Here is an 18065-nt window from a genome sequence, read left to right as displayed (position 1 = left end):
TTTCATACACCCATCACCCAAGGGGTATACACTGTACCCAATGTGTAGTCTTTTATCCCTCACACCCTTCCATCCTTTTCTCCAAGTCTCTAAAGTCCATTGTATTATTCTTATGCTTTTGTATCCTCATAGCTTAGCTCCCACTTATGAGTGAGAACATACAATGTTTGGTTTCCATTCCTGAGTTACTTCACTTAGAATAACAGTCTGTAATTCCAGCCAGGTTGCTGCTAATACTTTTGTTCTGTTTTATGGCTGTGTAGTATTCCATGTTATATATATACCACATTTTCTTTATCCACTCATTGATTTGGGCATTTGGGCTAGTTCCATATTTCTGCAATTGCAAATTGTGCTGCTATAAACACGCGTGTGCAAGTATCTTTTTCGTATAATGACTTCCTTTCCTCTGGGTAGATACCTAGTAGTGGGATTGCTGGATCAAATGGTAGATCTACTTTTAGTTCTTAAGGAATCTCCACACTATTTTCTATCATAGCTATACTAGTTTATATCCCACTAACAGTGCAAAAGTGTTCCCTTTTCACCACATCCATCCCAACATCTATTTTTTTTATTATAATCATTTTTACAGGAGTAAGATGGTATTACATGGTGGTTTTGATTTGCATTTCCCTGATCATTAGTGATGTTGAGCGTTTTTTCATTTGCTTGTTGGCCATTTGTATATCTTCTTTTGAAAATTGTCTGTTCATGTCCATAGCCCACTTTTTGTTGGGATTTTTTTTTTCTCTTGCTCGTTTGTTTGAGTTATTTGAAGATTCTGGATATTAGTCCTTGGTCAGACGTATAGATTGTGAAAATTTTCTCCCACTCTTTGGATTTTCTGTTAACTCTTCTGAATATTTGTTTTATTGTGCAGAAGCTTTTTAGTTTAAGTAAAACAATCAAGGTTGAGTAAAATGTATATTATCATATGGTAGTCATCAAAAAAGAAAGGGTATACACACTTGACTATATACACTTTACTCAACCTTTATTCTTTTACTTAAAAATATAACCTGGTATTCAATCCACAAACTAGTATATAGTAATTTTCCTTGTTGCTTCTGATAGATGCACACTACTCCATTTTGTGTATATAGTAGTTTTTAAAACACTTTCTTATTCAACCTGTTTCTTACCAGCTGATGTTTCACTTGCCTTCTTTTATTCTTAAAGGAATGTTGCAATAAATAAGGTTATGCATATATCTTTTATATTTTTACCACCATTTTGTTTGAAATATATTCCTAAAGTATACTTGCTAGGTCAAAGAGTAAATATATATGTAGTTGTAAATATAGCTAATTTTCTATATATATTATAAATAAATGAATAAACAAAAATATAGTACACATTTTCTCAAAGCCTTATTAACACATTATAGTTCTAGAACCCTTTTTACAATATGATAAATAAGAAATGGATTTTCTGTGCCAATTTAATTTGTTTCTCTATTTTATGTGTGGGATTTAGCAATTTTCATGTTTAAATCTATTCATATTTATTTACCTATAAATTGTCTATTTCTCTAATTTATTTTTCTGTCAGATTGAATCTTTTTTGCCTTTATTTAGAAACACTTCATATCTACATTTTAAATGCAATTGTAGTTACAACATGCATATGACTTTTAATTATGTTTATTCTTTGAATATGAAAATGTCATGGCCAATTTCTAAATTATTGCATCCTCAAAATGTTTCATTAGTATCATAATAGTGTGAAATGTATAGGCAAAATGGGTTAAATGATACTATATAAAGCAATTAGGAAACTTTCATTTTTCACATATATACTTATGTGTGTGTGTGTGATGTTTTAATCAACACCTCTTTACAGAAATTATTTTTCTAATATTTTAGGTTTATACAAAAACACATCAGAAAGAATAAAAATGTGAAAAAGTATGAATATTTTGGTAGGTTTGAAGAAATATGGACCAATTTATAGAACCTCTTATATAGGGTTGGAATTCTAATTTTATCTTATTCATAATGTATTATTTCAGGGGTTTAATTTAATAGTCAAAAAAACTTGCCTGTGATATCTTTAAGTATTGGTGCAAGTAAGCATTTTCAGTGTTAAAATATTTCTTTATATTTGTGATTTCTCCACCTCTGTTCTTTAATACTGATATATTTTTATTTTAACTTTTTATATAATTGTAGTATTATTTTCTGCATACTTATTTTCTAGGTTGCATTGTCATAAAATTACTTTTTTTCATTCAAAATAATAATAATATGTATATTACATGTTCGTTTAGATATTTTTTCTTCCATTTCCAAATTTGCAGTATATTTCTCTTCATCTTGATTTAGAAAACTCTATTGTTAGTCAGAAATTTGATGTTTTACATAAAATTAATCAAGCTGATCTTATTTTAAATAGAATTGTTTAAAATATATTTTTTTCTCAAATTGCTGATATACTATACCAATGTGTTTGTTTAATAACACTTCATTTTTCACTGACTTCTGATATAAACTTAATTATATGAATTATTAAATTCCTGTGAGTTCTCAATCAATTCCAGATGTCACATTTTATAGAAAGCCCTTTCTAATATTCCAAGGCTTTCTTTGAGTCTCTATCTATGTGGTTATACTCATATATAGTTGTATGAATCACTGTCACAAAGTAAACAATTTGCATAAAATCAATGAATTCGACTATGAAGTCAACTTATAACCAATCTACTCTCTTCCACTGAAGTTTTCTTCACTGCAAAACATGTGATTATTTTTGTAAACATTCCATACATACTTCAGAAGACAATAAAGTCTGCATCTACTATCTCTGGAATTTTAATTGATTATAATTTGTTAAAATTAGCTTCTTTTCTAACATAACCATACGTTAAATATTATAATACTTTCAGTTCTCTGACAATTTTTCCTCAAATTTAATATTTAGTTTTAATAGTGATTGTTGACATATAAATATTTAGTAATTGCAACAAAGAACGCTGTGCTCACTAGTATCAGTTTTCTATTTTTCTTCTTAAGCCAATGATGAGCTATATTCCCCATCTGTTCTTGCTTTTGGTGAGGCCAGATGACCAGGCTCTGGCCAATGAAATGTGGAAGGAAATGATTTATGCCAGCTTAGGATATATCTTTGAAATTTATCTCATAATTTTTCACACTTTCTCTTCACTGTGCATTGTCTGTATCCTGAAAATTCAATAGAGGATGGCAAGACTCTAGAAGATAGCAGAGCAACTTAATGGTAGAAAACAGCTTCCCAGAATAAAGAACACCTAGTACATTGGAGTGTACCCTGGCATTGATGTGCAACATTAAAGAGGTTTATTGTGTTAAACCACTCAAATGGTTTGTTATAGCAGGTGACTTATGAATAATGCAGGACACCTCTTTTCTTACTATGATGGAATATTTTGGTAAAATAAAAAGTTCCTCTATTCTGCTTAATGCTTTATATTTTACATTCTCTGTTGTTTCTATATTTTCTAATAATCTATTTGTTTTCACCCACCCATCTTGCCACAAAAAGCATTTGAGGCAATTATTGTTATTTGTGCTTTTCTGAGGAAAGTTTGACTCATAAAATTTTTCTTAGGTTTTATATTTTCAACTTCTTAATGTTTCTAATGTGTTTTCTTTATAACTATATATTTATTTCTAAATATGTATGTTATTTTTTCTTTATTTTTGTGAGCCAAGCAATTTTTTCAAGTATTATCTAAGTATGGATTTTCTTTCAGTACTTTTCCCCAGATCATAATAAGCCTTTGAGTAAATAGTCTTAGTACTTGAAAAAATTTAATACACTTTTTATATTTTATTTATTATATTAGTTCTGTTTCCTTCTTTGAGAAGACTCATTATTTGTAGGTTAGATTACTACAGTTATCCTCATTTATGTAATCCTTTTCAATTAGTTCTCTTCTTCATAATTTTCTGTATTATGTGAATACCTGTTACTTGTCTTTTCCACAAATTATTCACTGGGTTGCATTGTTAAAGTCTACTGTACATTGCTTTTATTACTTATTTTATTTAATTATACTTTCTTTTTCCATGCTATTTTGTTATTTTAAGTAGTCCTCTCTTGCTTAATATAGCCATTTTACTGTTTTATTTATTTTTAAAATCAAAGCAGATATTATTTTTAAAGTATTATATAGCATGAATAAATTTGCCTTAAGGAAACTCTCCATTGAGTCCTGATGATATTCTTTCTTTTCATTTATTCATGCATGGAAGACAAGCTCTTCAGATTTAGTGTTGTAATACCAAAAGGAACTAGAGAGTGATCACAGATTGTTCACAGGTCCATTATACTTTGCTCAGAAGGAATCAATAGTCTCTGTGAAATGTGAAATCAGAAGACAAATGAAGAAGTTTGTAGAGGAAATGCTATTCTGTACAATGCTTATCAAATTTACAGGTTATATCAGCCATTTCAAAATCCTTCATGGTATGTAATTCCATTTCAATCTTCCAGCCTTTTAAAAGAGGTACATTTAATTTCAATTGAAAAAAAAATTCTTTATCTTAGGTCATGGCAAACATACCAAGAAGACAAAGGGAGAGTTAACACAAATGTATTTTCAATATTGGTAAGTTACTTGAAATTTCAGTATAAAGGAAAGTACATCTAATGACCTGATAATTTGGTATCTGGGTTAAGAACTTTCTATTTTATACTTAAAAATAACTTCCCTATTGATTCAGCTGCTTCATTAGTTTTGTTGTTTGTTTGTTTGTTTAATAGAAGACCCATCTCCATGTTATCTGGAACTCATTTATAATCATAATAGATTTGGTGAAGTGGTGGTCAGATTAATTTTTCAGGGTTGATTTACATGAGAGGGTTGGGGTGAAGAAAAAGGGAGCAGTTAACATGGACAACCTGAGAGAGAAAATGCAACTTGTGAGATCAACGAACTATATGATGTAGGTTCTCCTGGTCTGTGCTGGGGAACTAATGTCTAAATGTTATCAAAAGAGACTTCATGTACAATTTAGGAAATTGGTGAAAACAAGCAGTCATGCTTTCATGCTTAGGTGACGAGAGTAGTTCAGAGTAGGAAAAGCAGTCTCTTGACATCCATGGGATGTATATTAGATGAGTCATATAAGAATAAGCTTCCATTGTCCCCTTTTTAGTTTATGTGCTATTGTTAACATACATTTTACTTCTCAATATGCTGAAAATCCCAAACTTGATTATTTTTGTTTAAATGGTTGTATTAGTGCCTTCTTGCATTGCTATAAAGAAATACCTGAGACTCAGTACTTTATAAAGAAAAGAAGTTTAATTGGCTCACAGTTCCATAGGCTATACAGGAAGCATGATGCTTTCATCTGCTCAACTTCTGGGCAGGCTTCAGGAAGCTTATAATCACCGTGGAAGACAAAGGGGGAGCCAGCATCTCTTACAGGGCAGGAGCAAGAGAATGAAGGGGGAGGTGCTACATACTTTTAAACATTCAGACCTCACAAGAATTCACTCACAATCATGAGAACAGCACCAAGGGGATGGTGCTAAACTATTCATGAGAAATCCACCCCCAAGATCCAATCACCTTTCACCAGGTCCCACCTCCAACATTAGGAATTACAATTCCACAGAAGATTTGGTGGGAACACAGATCTAAACTATATCATTCTGCTCTGGCCCCCTAATCTCATGTCCTTCTCTCATTGCAAAATACAATCATGCCTTACCAATAGTCCCTTAAAGTCTCAACTCACTCCAATATTAACTCAAAAGTCCAAAGTCCAACGTCTCATCTGAGATAAGGCAAGTCACTTTCACCTATGAGCCTATAAAATAAAAAAAAACAAGTTAGTTACACCGAGGATACAAGGGGGGTATAGGCATTGGATAAATATTCCCATTCCAAAAGGCAGAAATAGGCCCAAAGAGAGGAGCTACAGGCCCCATGCAAGTTCAAAACCAAACAGGAAAGTCACTAAATCTTAAGGCTCCAAAATGATCTTCCTGGACTCCATGTCCATGTGCAACATCCAGGATACACTGGTGTGAGAAGTGAAGTCCCAAAGCCTTGGGTAGCTCCGCCCCTGTGGCTTTGCAGGGTTCAGCCTCCAGGGCTGCTCTCTTGAGCTGGCATTGACTATCTGTGTTTTTTCCAGACACACAATGCAAGCTGTCAGTGGATCTAACATTGTTGGATCTGTAGAATGGTGGCCCCCTTCTTCACAGTTCAACTAGGCAGTGCCCCAGTGGGGATTCTGCTTGGGGGCTCCAAACCGACATTTTTCTTCCAAGCTGCTCAAGTAAAGGATCCCCACCAGGGCTCTGCTTCTGTAGTAGGCTTCTTCTTGGCCACCCAAGCTTTTCCATACATCCTCTGAAATCTAGGCACAGGCTACCAAGCCTCAGCTCCTGCATTCTGTGAAACTGCAGACTTAACACCACATGGAAGACACCAAGGTTTACAGCTTTTGCCCTCCAGAATAGCAGCCTGAGCTGTACCTGAACCCCTTTGAGCCATGGCTGGAGCTGGAGTGGCTGGAATGCAAGGAGCAGTGTTCTGAGGTTGCACAAGGCAGCAGGGCCCAGGACCTGGCCAACAAAGAAACCACTCAGTCTTCCTACACCTCTGGAACTGTGATGGGAGGGGCTGTCATGAAGTTCTCTGAAATGCCTTCAAGGCCTTTTCCCCATTGTCTTTGCTAGTAGCACTTGCCCTCTTCTTAGTTTAGGGGATTTCCCCCCTAAAAATGGGCTTTTTTTTTTTTTTCTACCACATAGTCAGGCTGGAAACTTTCCCAGCCTTTTTTCTCTGTTTCCTCTCTAAATGTAAGTTTAAGCTTTAGATAGTTTCTTTGCTCATACATATGAGCATAGGCTGTTAGAAGCAGCCAGGCCGTATCTTGAATGCTTGGCTGCTAGAAGTTTCAAAATTTCACAGATCCCTGGGGCAGGGGCACAGAGCAGCCAAATTCTTTGCTAAGGCATGATAAAAGTGACCTTTGTTCCAGTTCCCAAGGCGTTTCTTATTTCCATCTAAGACCTCATCAACCTAGCCTTCACTGTCCATATCACTATCAACATTTTGGTTACAACAGTTTAAGTCTCTAAGCATTCCAAAAGTTCCCTCATCTGTCTGTCTTCTTCTGAGCCCTATAAACTCTTCCAACCTCCGCCCTTGCCAACTTCCAAAGCTGCTTCCACATTTCAGGTATTTTTATAGCAATGCCACCCTCCTTAGTACCAATTTTCTGTATTAATCCATCCTCACGTTGATACAAAGAAATATCTGAGAATGGGTAATTTATAAAGAAACGAGGTTTAATTGAATTATGGTTCTGCAGATGGTACAGGAAGCATGATACTGGCATCTGCTTGGTTTCTGGAGAGGCCTCAGAAAGCTTACTATTTTGGCAGAAGATAAAGTGAAAGCAGACACAGCTCATGGCCAAAGCAGGAGAAAGAGAGAGTAGGGGAGGTGCTACACACTTTTAAACAAACAAATTCCATAAGAATTCATGTACCAGTCACAAGAACAGCACCAAGGGATGGTGCTAAACCATTCATGAGAAATCCACCCCCAAGATCCAATCACCTCCCACCAGATCCCACCTCCAACATTGGGGATTACAATTCAACAGAAGATTTGGTAGAGACACAAATCCAAAACATATCACTGGTCAATTATCTTAAAAGACATTTAAAAATAAGAAAAATATGTTTTATATTTACCATTCCACTGTTTTTTATTCTTTCTTTATATTCATAGTGTCTCTTTTTATAGCATCTACATGTTGACATACAAACTCAATTTCTTCCTTATGTTCTTGAATTTATGGACTACAGTTATAATTGATTTATGTCTCTTTCTGTGAATTCTATAACTTTTCCATTTTCACTACATCATTATTGGTTGATTTTCTCTTTATTGAGGGTTGTATTTTCCTATTTCTTGGTATCTTTAATGATTTTTATTGAATACTAACCATTTTTAGTATTGTCTTTCTGAGTGCTGGATATTTCTACATTTCTAGAAATGAGTTTTGTACCGAAATGCAGTTTAATTAGTTAGAAACAATGTGAGCCATTTGAGTTTTGCTTTTAAACTTTTATGTTCAAGATCAAATCAGTCTTTAGTCTAAAACTAATTTTGCCTGAATCCTGATACAATATCCCCCTGAGTACTTTGCCCAGTGTCCAGTGAATTACAAGGTTTTCCACTCTGGCTGATGGCAAGGCAAATTTCCTGCCTTTTATGAGTTATTTGGGACTGTTTCCTCTGCTCTTTTTTTTTCCCCCTCAACCTTAGGTAGTTTCCTCACCTGCATGCACTGATCAATACTCAGATGAAGACTTAAGGGTGATTGCCTTGCAGAACTCCAGAATTCTCTGGGGATCACTCACCTCTTTCCTAATTTGTCCTGTGAATTCTAGCTTCTGTGACTGCCCTAAATTCCCAGCTCTAGCTTCTCAACTGAGGAGATAATTTGAATTCTGTCTTGGTTGTCCCTTGCTGCACTGTGTCCTTGAATCGGGTAAACTGGGGCAATTTTAGGACTTGCTTCAATTGCTCTCAGTGAAAATTGTCTTATATTGTTCAGTGTTCAATGTCTGAAACGATTGTTTTATGGATTTTGTTTGGTTTTTAATGGTTTCAGGAAGGAAAGTATTTCTAGTCTTTATTATTCTCTGTTGCCCAGAAACAGAATTCTTCTAACATATTTTTAATGCTGTCTTTTCTCTATCGATTTGAAGTGTTCTTATACATATATTGCTTAATTTCTTGACTTCTTTGTGTATTCATTGCAGTGCCAATATTATGTTAATTTTTGTGACTAGAATTTCATATATCTATGTGTTAGGTTTTACCTTCTATCACTTTTATCATGTAATCATTTCTTTCATTTTCATAATTTTCTGATTCTATTTTTATTCTTATGAACTTTACAATTTTTGTCAAATACCTTCAGGCAATGCTGTTTGTTTTTTAATTGAAGTTTCATTGAATATATAGGTTGATTTTGAGACACTTGAAGTATCTTTATAGTATTTTTCATCACTTTTATAACACTGTATTCCTTCAAAAGTAAGACATATCTGTATTATTCTCTATCATCCTATACTGTCTCTTGCATAGCATTACATGCTTTTCTTCATACAGATTCTGAGTATTTATTGTGAGGTTTTAAATATTTTACAGTGTTTATTGTTGTTTTCAATTGTCTGTTTTCCCTGATGATTCACCTTTATTTTTAGAATTTACATAGATAAAGGTTTTGCATTTGATACTTTAAATTTTAACTAGCTACCCTACTAAATTTTAACTGGCTATACAATGCTATTATCTAATTTTGCTTACTTTATTTTCTTGGACTTATAAATTATCCTTTTTTAAGTTCTCTTTATAGCATATAAAACTTAAGTTTAATTCTTAGGTTCACTGCTTCAAGTAGCCCTCCAAAATGATATTACAATGTACCATAAATAATATGCAAGTTTGTCTGGTTTCTGATTTTCTTAGAAATTCTGCCATTTCATCAAGCATGCTGCTCAATTTTGTTTTCTGATATATATTTGTTCATTTTCGTTTTAAGAAAATATCCATTTATTTCTATATATGTATGGGAAAAATCTGTACTAAAGATGAAACTAGTTGTTAAAAGCCAAAAAGTCAACTTGAAAAAACACCGGTTCAATAAATTATTTTTGACTACAAATCTTTTTGCGTAGCGAAATTTTTCACTGAAGCTGGATATAAAATAAGTAAAAGTTTATTGGCCTTAGGGAGGAAAAAGAAAAAAGACATGGTTAACCAAGCTTTAAGTTCCCATCTCTCCCCTACTTTGTGGTCTCAGCGACACATATGTACTGTCTGGGGCTCCTCCATGCAGACTGAAACTTGACAGTGATTACCATACCGGGCTGTGGATAAGCATCTCTAGAAAATTTCCTTGTAATGCAGAGTCCCAAGGTTGACTTCCCTTAGCTACTGATTCTGCAACTCTGGGGGAGAGAATGGGATTCCATTTTTAAAATGTTCTCTAAGGAGTACTGAAATTGGAATTGTTTTGAATTATTGCTCTGAATCATAAAAGGTTTATGCTCCATTGTATGCTCAGGTCTGTAGCATAATGCTATCCTGCAATCATTGAGAATATGAACATAAATATAAGCACATCATCCTAAAGCATATGCAGTAAGCATATGTTTTCAATGCAAAATAAATATAAATATGAAATAAAATCATCTAGAGTCAGGTGGTCTATTATGCCATTTCCTCTTTTTTTTTTTTTTTAGCATATCAAGACAAAAAGTGGTGTATAATTTGGTACTAATTTTTAAACCAGGATCTCTACAGAAAATGTTAGGAAATTAAAAGAAATTAAATTGTTTTTAAAATCTTGACTCAATGTGTTCTAGAGAGCTATGATTCATTGTGGTTAAGCACATGTATCTGTTATTAAAGAGAGAACTGACAGTAATGACACCATTATTCAAATGCGTTGTGATGATAAAAGTATTCATGTTGCCTAACTTTCTAACCAGTGTGTACATGTTAATGATCAATTTATTTCGCCATAGGGAACAAATAAATATTTTTTACTTCAGGATGGGCTATAACAGCCTTGTAATTAAGTCACAAAAATGTTGTTGCAAGTCAACCTAATTAAGAGTCATCAAAGGAACTTTATTTTCTATGGTATTTGTAAGATAGAAAAGAATGGGAAGAAATGTATCTATGAGAGCTTCATTTAAAATAATAAAAATGAGGCTTAAAATACATTGCAAGAGTCAAATCGGTTACCCGCAGTCACTCAACAGGAAAGTGAGGCCAGAACAAAGAAGAATAGATTTAAAAATATATTGAAATGGAAAATCAATAAACCTTTTAATTTCCAGTGGTTGCAGAAACTAGAATTTTTCACAAGCTTTATTTTTATAAGAACCTCTATGCCTCATAGTCCTTTTCTATATTTCAACACTTTTTGTTGCAAAAAGTATCCAAATTTGGTATCCTACTATTAATATCATATAGAATTGTCACGATAAAATTCAAACTTTCTTTTTTGTTTGTGATATATGGCAATGGAATGTTTTGCTGCTAAAAAAAAAAAAAAAAAAAAAAAAACCAAAACAAACAAACAAACAAAAAAAAAATCCTTACTTTTCCGAATTTTTCCAAAAAGTGTATTCTAGTAAATGTGAATTTTTCTTATATGTCTTTACTCACTCAAGGAACAAATATTTAATGAGTGCTCTAAAATATACTTAAAAATATTTCTCACATAATTTTAGAAACTTTCTTCCAGGAGCTTTTCATGAGGAGGAACACTTGTTTGTCTGTCTATTAATTTGTGTCTCACAGAGACTGCATATCAGTTGTACAACTAGCAATAGATCTAGAAAAAAGTGAAACACAAAACACACATGTTCATTATTAATTTCTCCCCTGTACATAAGTTCTGTTCACAGAACATATTTTCCAAAGCAAGTAATTACATTAACTTAAATAATCTAAAATTAATTTTCAAGATATATTGTAAATGAATGTTATAGTTTTTAGATATTTATGTCTTTTGTAAATAAAAAACAGAAATCATTCCCATATCTATCCAAAATGCAAAGATAATTTGTACAGATAATCAAGAAAACTAATTTTTGGTTAACTTTTCAACTAACTGAAATACAAAATCTGGTATATTTTCAGGATCTTTCAGAAGACAACCAAAGTAACACATGTTAAAATAGCAAAGCTTTGCTCATGAAACAGCCTGAATTTTCAAAAGAATAAAATAAAATTGTAGCCATTTATAGACACTATTTATTAAGAGTCATGAGGGAATTGAGCAGGGCCCAAGAAAGAAAGCAAGTTAGGCAATAGTTCTCATAAAAATCTCTGCTTTGATTGAGTGACACACAACTCAATTATTATACATGATACATTAAAAAAAATTTATTTTTATTATTTACACAATGGGAAAAAAACAGTTCGGACTTGATATTTTGTTAAGGAAACAATGATGTGTAAGTAAGCCTGCATTAACTATCCACTTTACCCAAAGTCTTGAAAAAAGTATTTCATGATTTCTAAATTATCACTCAATTCAATTCAATCATATCATTCAATTACCTGATATGATATTAGATCTGGTTTCATGTATAAAGTTTGGTGTCAATTTTAGTTGGTAAAACATTTGCAATTTGCAAACTAAAATTTTGAACTGGCTAAGTGACCACCTATACATATTCTGTGGCAAATATATTTGTGAGGATATTCTTCAACTTCTTATGTCTTGAGTTTTTACTCTAGTATTTTCTTGCAGTTCACAGCCCTGATCTTAAATTGCGAGAATGTAGACATTGGGTATACATTAGCTATTTAGCATGAAACTGATGACATAGCAACGTAAAGCCCATTAGAAAGAAAAGTGGTTGCTGAACTGAGATGCAGATTTAACTGATACTGTAAATTGTTTTTAGATACAGCAAAGTTGTATGTTTTTATTCTGTCTATGGCATTTACTTTCAACCAAAATAAGGAAAAGTAATACACAAAAGTAAATAATTGATAATAACAACAACATTATCTACAAGCCTTAAAATTGTTGAAGGAAAAATAGCTCAAATGATTCTTAATGCCTTTCAGGCACATCTGAATCAAATAAGGTAATTATTACTTAAAATGCTTACACAAAGTCTGATTTGCATGCTAGTAATTGCTATGCCTTGTGGCATCTAGCAATTGACACAGCAATGATTTTAATTATTGTAATTTCATCAGTATAAATACTTCAAAGTTATGCAAATAGTATCTCATAATCCACATAGACAGCTCAGAGTATTTGATTTACTAGTCTTGTAAGTCTCTTTGTCTATGCAGTTTACTCTCAGATGTGACTCTGCATTGCAATCGAAGCCTTTCACTTACATCAAAGCTCTAAATCATAACAAGATGAGCTAATTTTACAAAGACTGACACTTCAAACATTAAGTTGCAAATACAATTATAAGATGAAATATAAAAAGGACTTTGCTTGGATATCATGAGGCACAGATACCTGCAGCTAATCATGTCTAATGTTTTCTATGACATGAGAAAGTAGACATACGACGTGAACAAATGCCTTTGAATGAATAGGAACAGAAAAGATCCTCCCTGTTACATGATTAACTTAAATGCTACAATAGTAAAATCTTTTGTTATGCAATAAATTATCATCAGTATTATAGTCACTCATACCCTCAGCTAATAGAGGATACTGAACTACAAATAAGACTTCCCTCATAATATACTGACCCACTGTTAGTAAATCTTAGACTGTGACTCTTGAATTCTCAGGGAGTGGAAACTCTTGCAATTGAATATAACTACCCACTGGGAAACTGTTTTCTCAGAAATGCTATTATTGTGAGAAGTCATCTTATTATAGTCTTGGCTAAAGCCAAAAACAATATACAGAAAATAAATAAATAAGGAAATGTTTAAGAATATGTTGAAAACTACTTGTATTCTTATGCAATCAAATGGAAACAAAATATGGATAGACATGATTTTAAATTCATTATAGTTGATGAAATTTTATTCTCATATTGAAAAAAATGTATTCAACTTAATTGGTACTAATAATTACTTTTTTCCATCTACTCACATTACTAGAAATATGTTAGGTTGCTTGTAGAAGAAAAACAACAAAAGACAATGGCAAGACACAATTTTCAACAGAAAGTAGTGAGTGAAAGCACATCAGCTATTTACCATAGGTGGAGAAGGAAAAAACTTGATTTTCTTTCTATGAACAGGTACTTGGTATCAGGTTCTCTATTATTAAGTCATTTTCCTATCAGCCTTAGTGTAAAGAGAATTTGGCACTTGTTTGCTCTTCTTAGAAAATTCCATCTTGTGGCTGGGCACGGTGGCTCATGCCTGTAATCCCAGCACTTTGGGAGGCCAACGTGGGCGGACCACGAGGTCAGGAGTTTGAGACCTGCCTGGCCAACATGGTGAAACCCTATCTCTACTAAAGATACAAAAAATTAGCTGGGCATGATGGCGAATGCCTGTAATCCCAGCTACTTGGGAGGCTGAGGCAGGAGAATCTCTTGAACCCGGGAGGCAGAGGTTGCAATGAGTTGAAATTGCACCATTGTACTCCAGCCTGGGTGACAGGGCAAGACTCTGTCTCAAAAAAAAAAAAAAAAAAAAAAAAAAAAAAATCAATCTTGTAAGTTATTATGTCAGACAAAATTCTAAGATGACACCCAATGAGATATGCCCTTTGCAGCCTCTTCCTCTGAAGTATGGGTGGAATTTTGAGACCTGCTTCTAACCAATAGAATATGGCAAAGGTGATGGTATATTCATTACTGATTGTCTTATAAGGCTTTGTCTTAGCAGACTGGAGGGGCCATTCTTTTAGACTTGGAGTGAGCTGTCATGCTGTGAGAGGACTCGTGAGAAGATCACCTGGCAAAAAAATATGAGGGTGGCCTCTAGTCAATGAGAGTGCCCATCTGCTGACAGCCAGAAAGGAAAAAGGGATTTCAGTCTTCCAACTGAGAGAAATCAATTTTTATCAACAACCACACGAGCTTGAAAGACAACTTTAGGCTTCAGAAAGAAGCACAACAGACTTGACACATCAATTGCAGATATGGAGATCCTGAGCAGAGGACCCAGATTTGTTGTACTCAAACACCTGATCCATGGAAACTGTGAGAAAAGAAATTCATGTTGCTTTACACCTCTTAGTTTGTGATACATTATTGCACAGCACTGGAAAACACAAATACAGTTTATATAATCGAAATGTGACTGGTTGGATGATGAGCAATGTGTGTGTGTATGTGCACCTGCATATGTTTATGTGAAACATTGCTAAGCTACCTAACGGCAACATGTATCTTTCTCAATGTGCAGTTGGCCTCATTGGTGGCTTGTAGGCAGGCCATTGCACGTGTATCCAAGTCACTGATACGATCACAAATTCCCTGATGCAAAAATAAATATTAGAAAAATGAGTTTAGAGAGGACCTAAGCTAGAACTTCTATTGATGCTATATTACCACTTACTTTTTTTTCTTTTCACTCTTTTTCTTTTAACTAGATAATAGTCATGAACTATGTTTTCTAACTGTAAAACAAAGTGGTCTTAAATAATTTGTTTAAAACTCTTAAAAATTATACAGTATATGGTAGTAGACATAACACACACAGAGGCATATGTAGAATAAGTTAAATGCAAGACTATGTCCTTTCAAGTTTTTGACTTTGGACATGTTATTAAAATACTCTGATGCCATCTTCATCTAATTAGACTTGGCTTATAGATCTGTAGTAAAGACAATAAATAATATAAGTAGAGTGGCTGGCACATGATAGATATTATGATAACAAAGATAGAAAATATAAATGACTTTTAAATTAAAGGCATTTAAGCAGTTTCACATTCTATAAGTATTTATATATAGGAAGGTCTATGGTCTAAATGTTTGTGTTGCCCCCTCACCCCTACAGAGATTCCTGAATCTGAACCCCCAGGGTGATGATGTTGTAACGTGAGGCCTTTGGGAGGTGATTATACCTTGAATGTGAAGCATTCATGATTAGAATCAGCACCCTCATAAAAGAAATCAAAGACAGCTACCTAGCCCTTGCACCAAGTGGGGCTTCACAGAGAAGACTGACCTTCACTAGACACCAAATCCACCTTGATCTTGGACTTCTCAGCCTCCAGAACTGTGAAAAATAAATTTCTGTTTATAAGCCACCCAGTTTGTGATTTTTTTTGTTGTGGCAGCCTGAACTTAGACAAGAGGCATTACATTTTGGTGGAAAAGCAATGAATTATGAATAAACTTAGTGAACCTGAAAATTTCAGTCTCAATTTTTTTCTAGCTATATAACCTTGAGAATATGAAACTTCTGGAAGCCCTTATCTGTAAATGGGAGGAAAAATATCTGCTTTACCTAGCACAATTTTGATGTAAATTGCACAAAAAAAAGATGATATGTGTGAAACTTTATTACAATTCTATAAATGTGAGGCATTGGAATTATTTCACAGAGGCATGTATTTACATATATTGAGAAATCCAATAAGTATTTCATGAGAATTTAGCAGGAAATTTACTAAAGTCTCTTTAATTTGTTACCGATTTGCACATTCAAATATAAATTTTACTTTCAAAGATATCTAAGAAAAAAATCCTCAAAAATTTGACATTTGACAAAAAGAGATGTTAACATCATATGTTTCAACCTCACAAATACCAAGAAAAATACTGCAAATTCATCTTGAACAGGGAACAGGAAAAACAAAGACTTAAAAGGCAAGAGGAACACCAGAAAACAGACAGCATCATGAATAGCTAAATTCATTCTATGCAACTAACAATAAAACACAGAAAGATAACATCAGCAAGCCACCTTGCATGGTTGTCAAATGACAAGAGAAACATAACAATAGAATCACATCTGAAAAACTGAAAGCACTAAAAATGCAGAATTAATTTTGCACCACCTCTTTGAAGGGTATGATTTATCCAAGGTCTCCTCAGCCATGTTTTTGTTTCCTGGACACACTTCAAACCTCTAATCCTTAGCATTGGAAACTGAATATTTTAAATATACTCACCATAGAAAATTATAACTATCCACACGAACCACTTTCAAGCCCCTAGTCTTCCTTTTGCCACATATTTTACATTATATAAATATTTATGCTCTTTACAAATATACTACCTACCTCGTTTATCTTCTTTGTATCATGTAAAAAAAATAGTCATTTGTGATTTGAAAGAGAGGAGATTGGATCATAGCCAGGAAGAAGTGGCAAAAGATCACAATGAATATTAGAGGAACTAAAGGGAGGAGACTCAGGAGTTAGAAAATAAGAGAGACAAAGTAGTGGCGAAATTAAAGAGTGAGAAAAATAGGCCCAGGAGAAAAGGAAAATGCTAAGACATATGGTGGGGCTGAAGGAGAGTTGACATGGGAAAAACAGTAAGTAAAGTGATTTTTTAGGACAGCATGGAGTCGTAAAAGGGGACTGGAACAGAGGTAAGGTAAAGCAGCTAAGAGAATGCTGAACTAGCTAATTTAACAGGAGAATTGGATCTTTAGATTTCATAGGTAAGGTGAAAATAATTAATATATAAAGAATCAAGATTTAGGTCTAGAATAACAAAATCTCAGCATTGGAAGAGTATTTGGAAAGAACCAATGCCCAAATAATTTACGAGAAATTAATGTATAACCAACAGCTGAAAGGGTGGAGTATAAAGAGAAAGAGTTTTTTTTTTTTTTCCTTTCCCCCATCAGATAAGTGCTGATTCCTAAATAATCAGGAGATAATCATGGCATCCTATGGGCAAATAGCACTTGAAAAGTTAGAAGTTAATTGATTTCTTCTGAGTCTATTTGGGTATCAAATTAAATATAATTTTGGTGGCATTACTTTTTAGTTCCTGATAATAATACTAGTACCTAATATTTACACACAGCTTCATGTTTCACAAAGCAAAGAGAATAAGAAAAAACCAACATTTGTTGAATCCCCGATTTTTACCAAACAGCATACGTAGTCTATCTTTGTATCCCTTGCTTATGAAATAAGAAAACTGGTTCAGAAGGTAATGTCCCCAGTATCATGTAGGTTGTAGCAAAATTGAACCAGAAATTAAACTTGGACATACGTTTTACCCTTCCATACCAGAGAGGCAGATAAGGGGGAAAATAGTAAAAACAAAACAGAGAGAGAGGAGGAAAAAATAACCACAAAGAAAGGTACACCTTTCAGTGTCCATTGCTGGACAGCAGCTATGTTCATCACCACATACGACTTCTGGAAATTAGGCCAAGATTGATGTTACAGTTAATACAGAGAAGAAATTCAGATCAAAGAGGTAAAGCAACTAGTTCAAGTTTACAGTTAGTAAGGGGGCTGTGTTCCCTTTTTTTTTTTCACTCTGGAAACAAGAGTCAATTGTGGATCTGCCACATCCTAATTGGGCAACTATAGGCAGGTCACACATCCTGTTCCAAACTCTACTGTTTTCATCAATGTTGGACAATAAATGCGTACTTTACAAGA

Source organism: Macaca mulatta, chromosome 8, assembly GCF_049350105.2.
Source record: "Macaca mulatta isolate MMU2019108-1 chromosome 8, T2T-MMU8v2.0, whole genome shotgun sequence".
In the NCBI taxonomy this organism is placed as follows: Eukaryota; Metazoa; Chordata; class Mammalia; order Primates; family Cercopithecidae; genus Macaca; species Macaca mulatta.
This window is presented reverse-complemented; position numbering follows the sequence as displayed.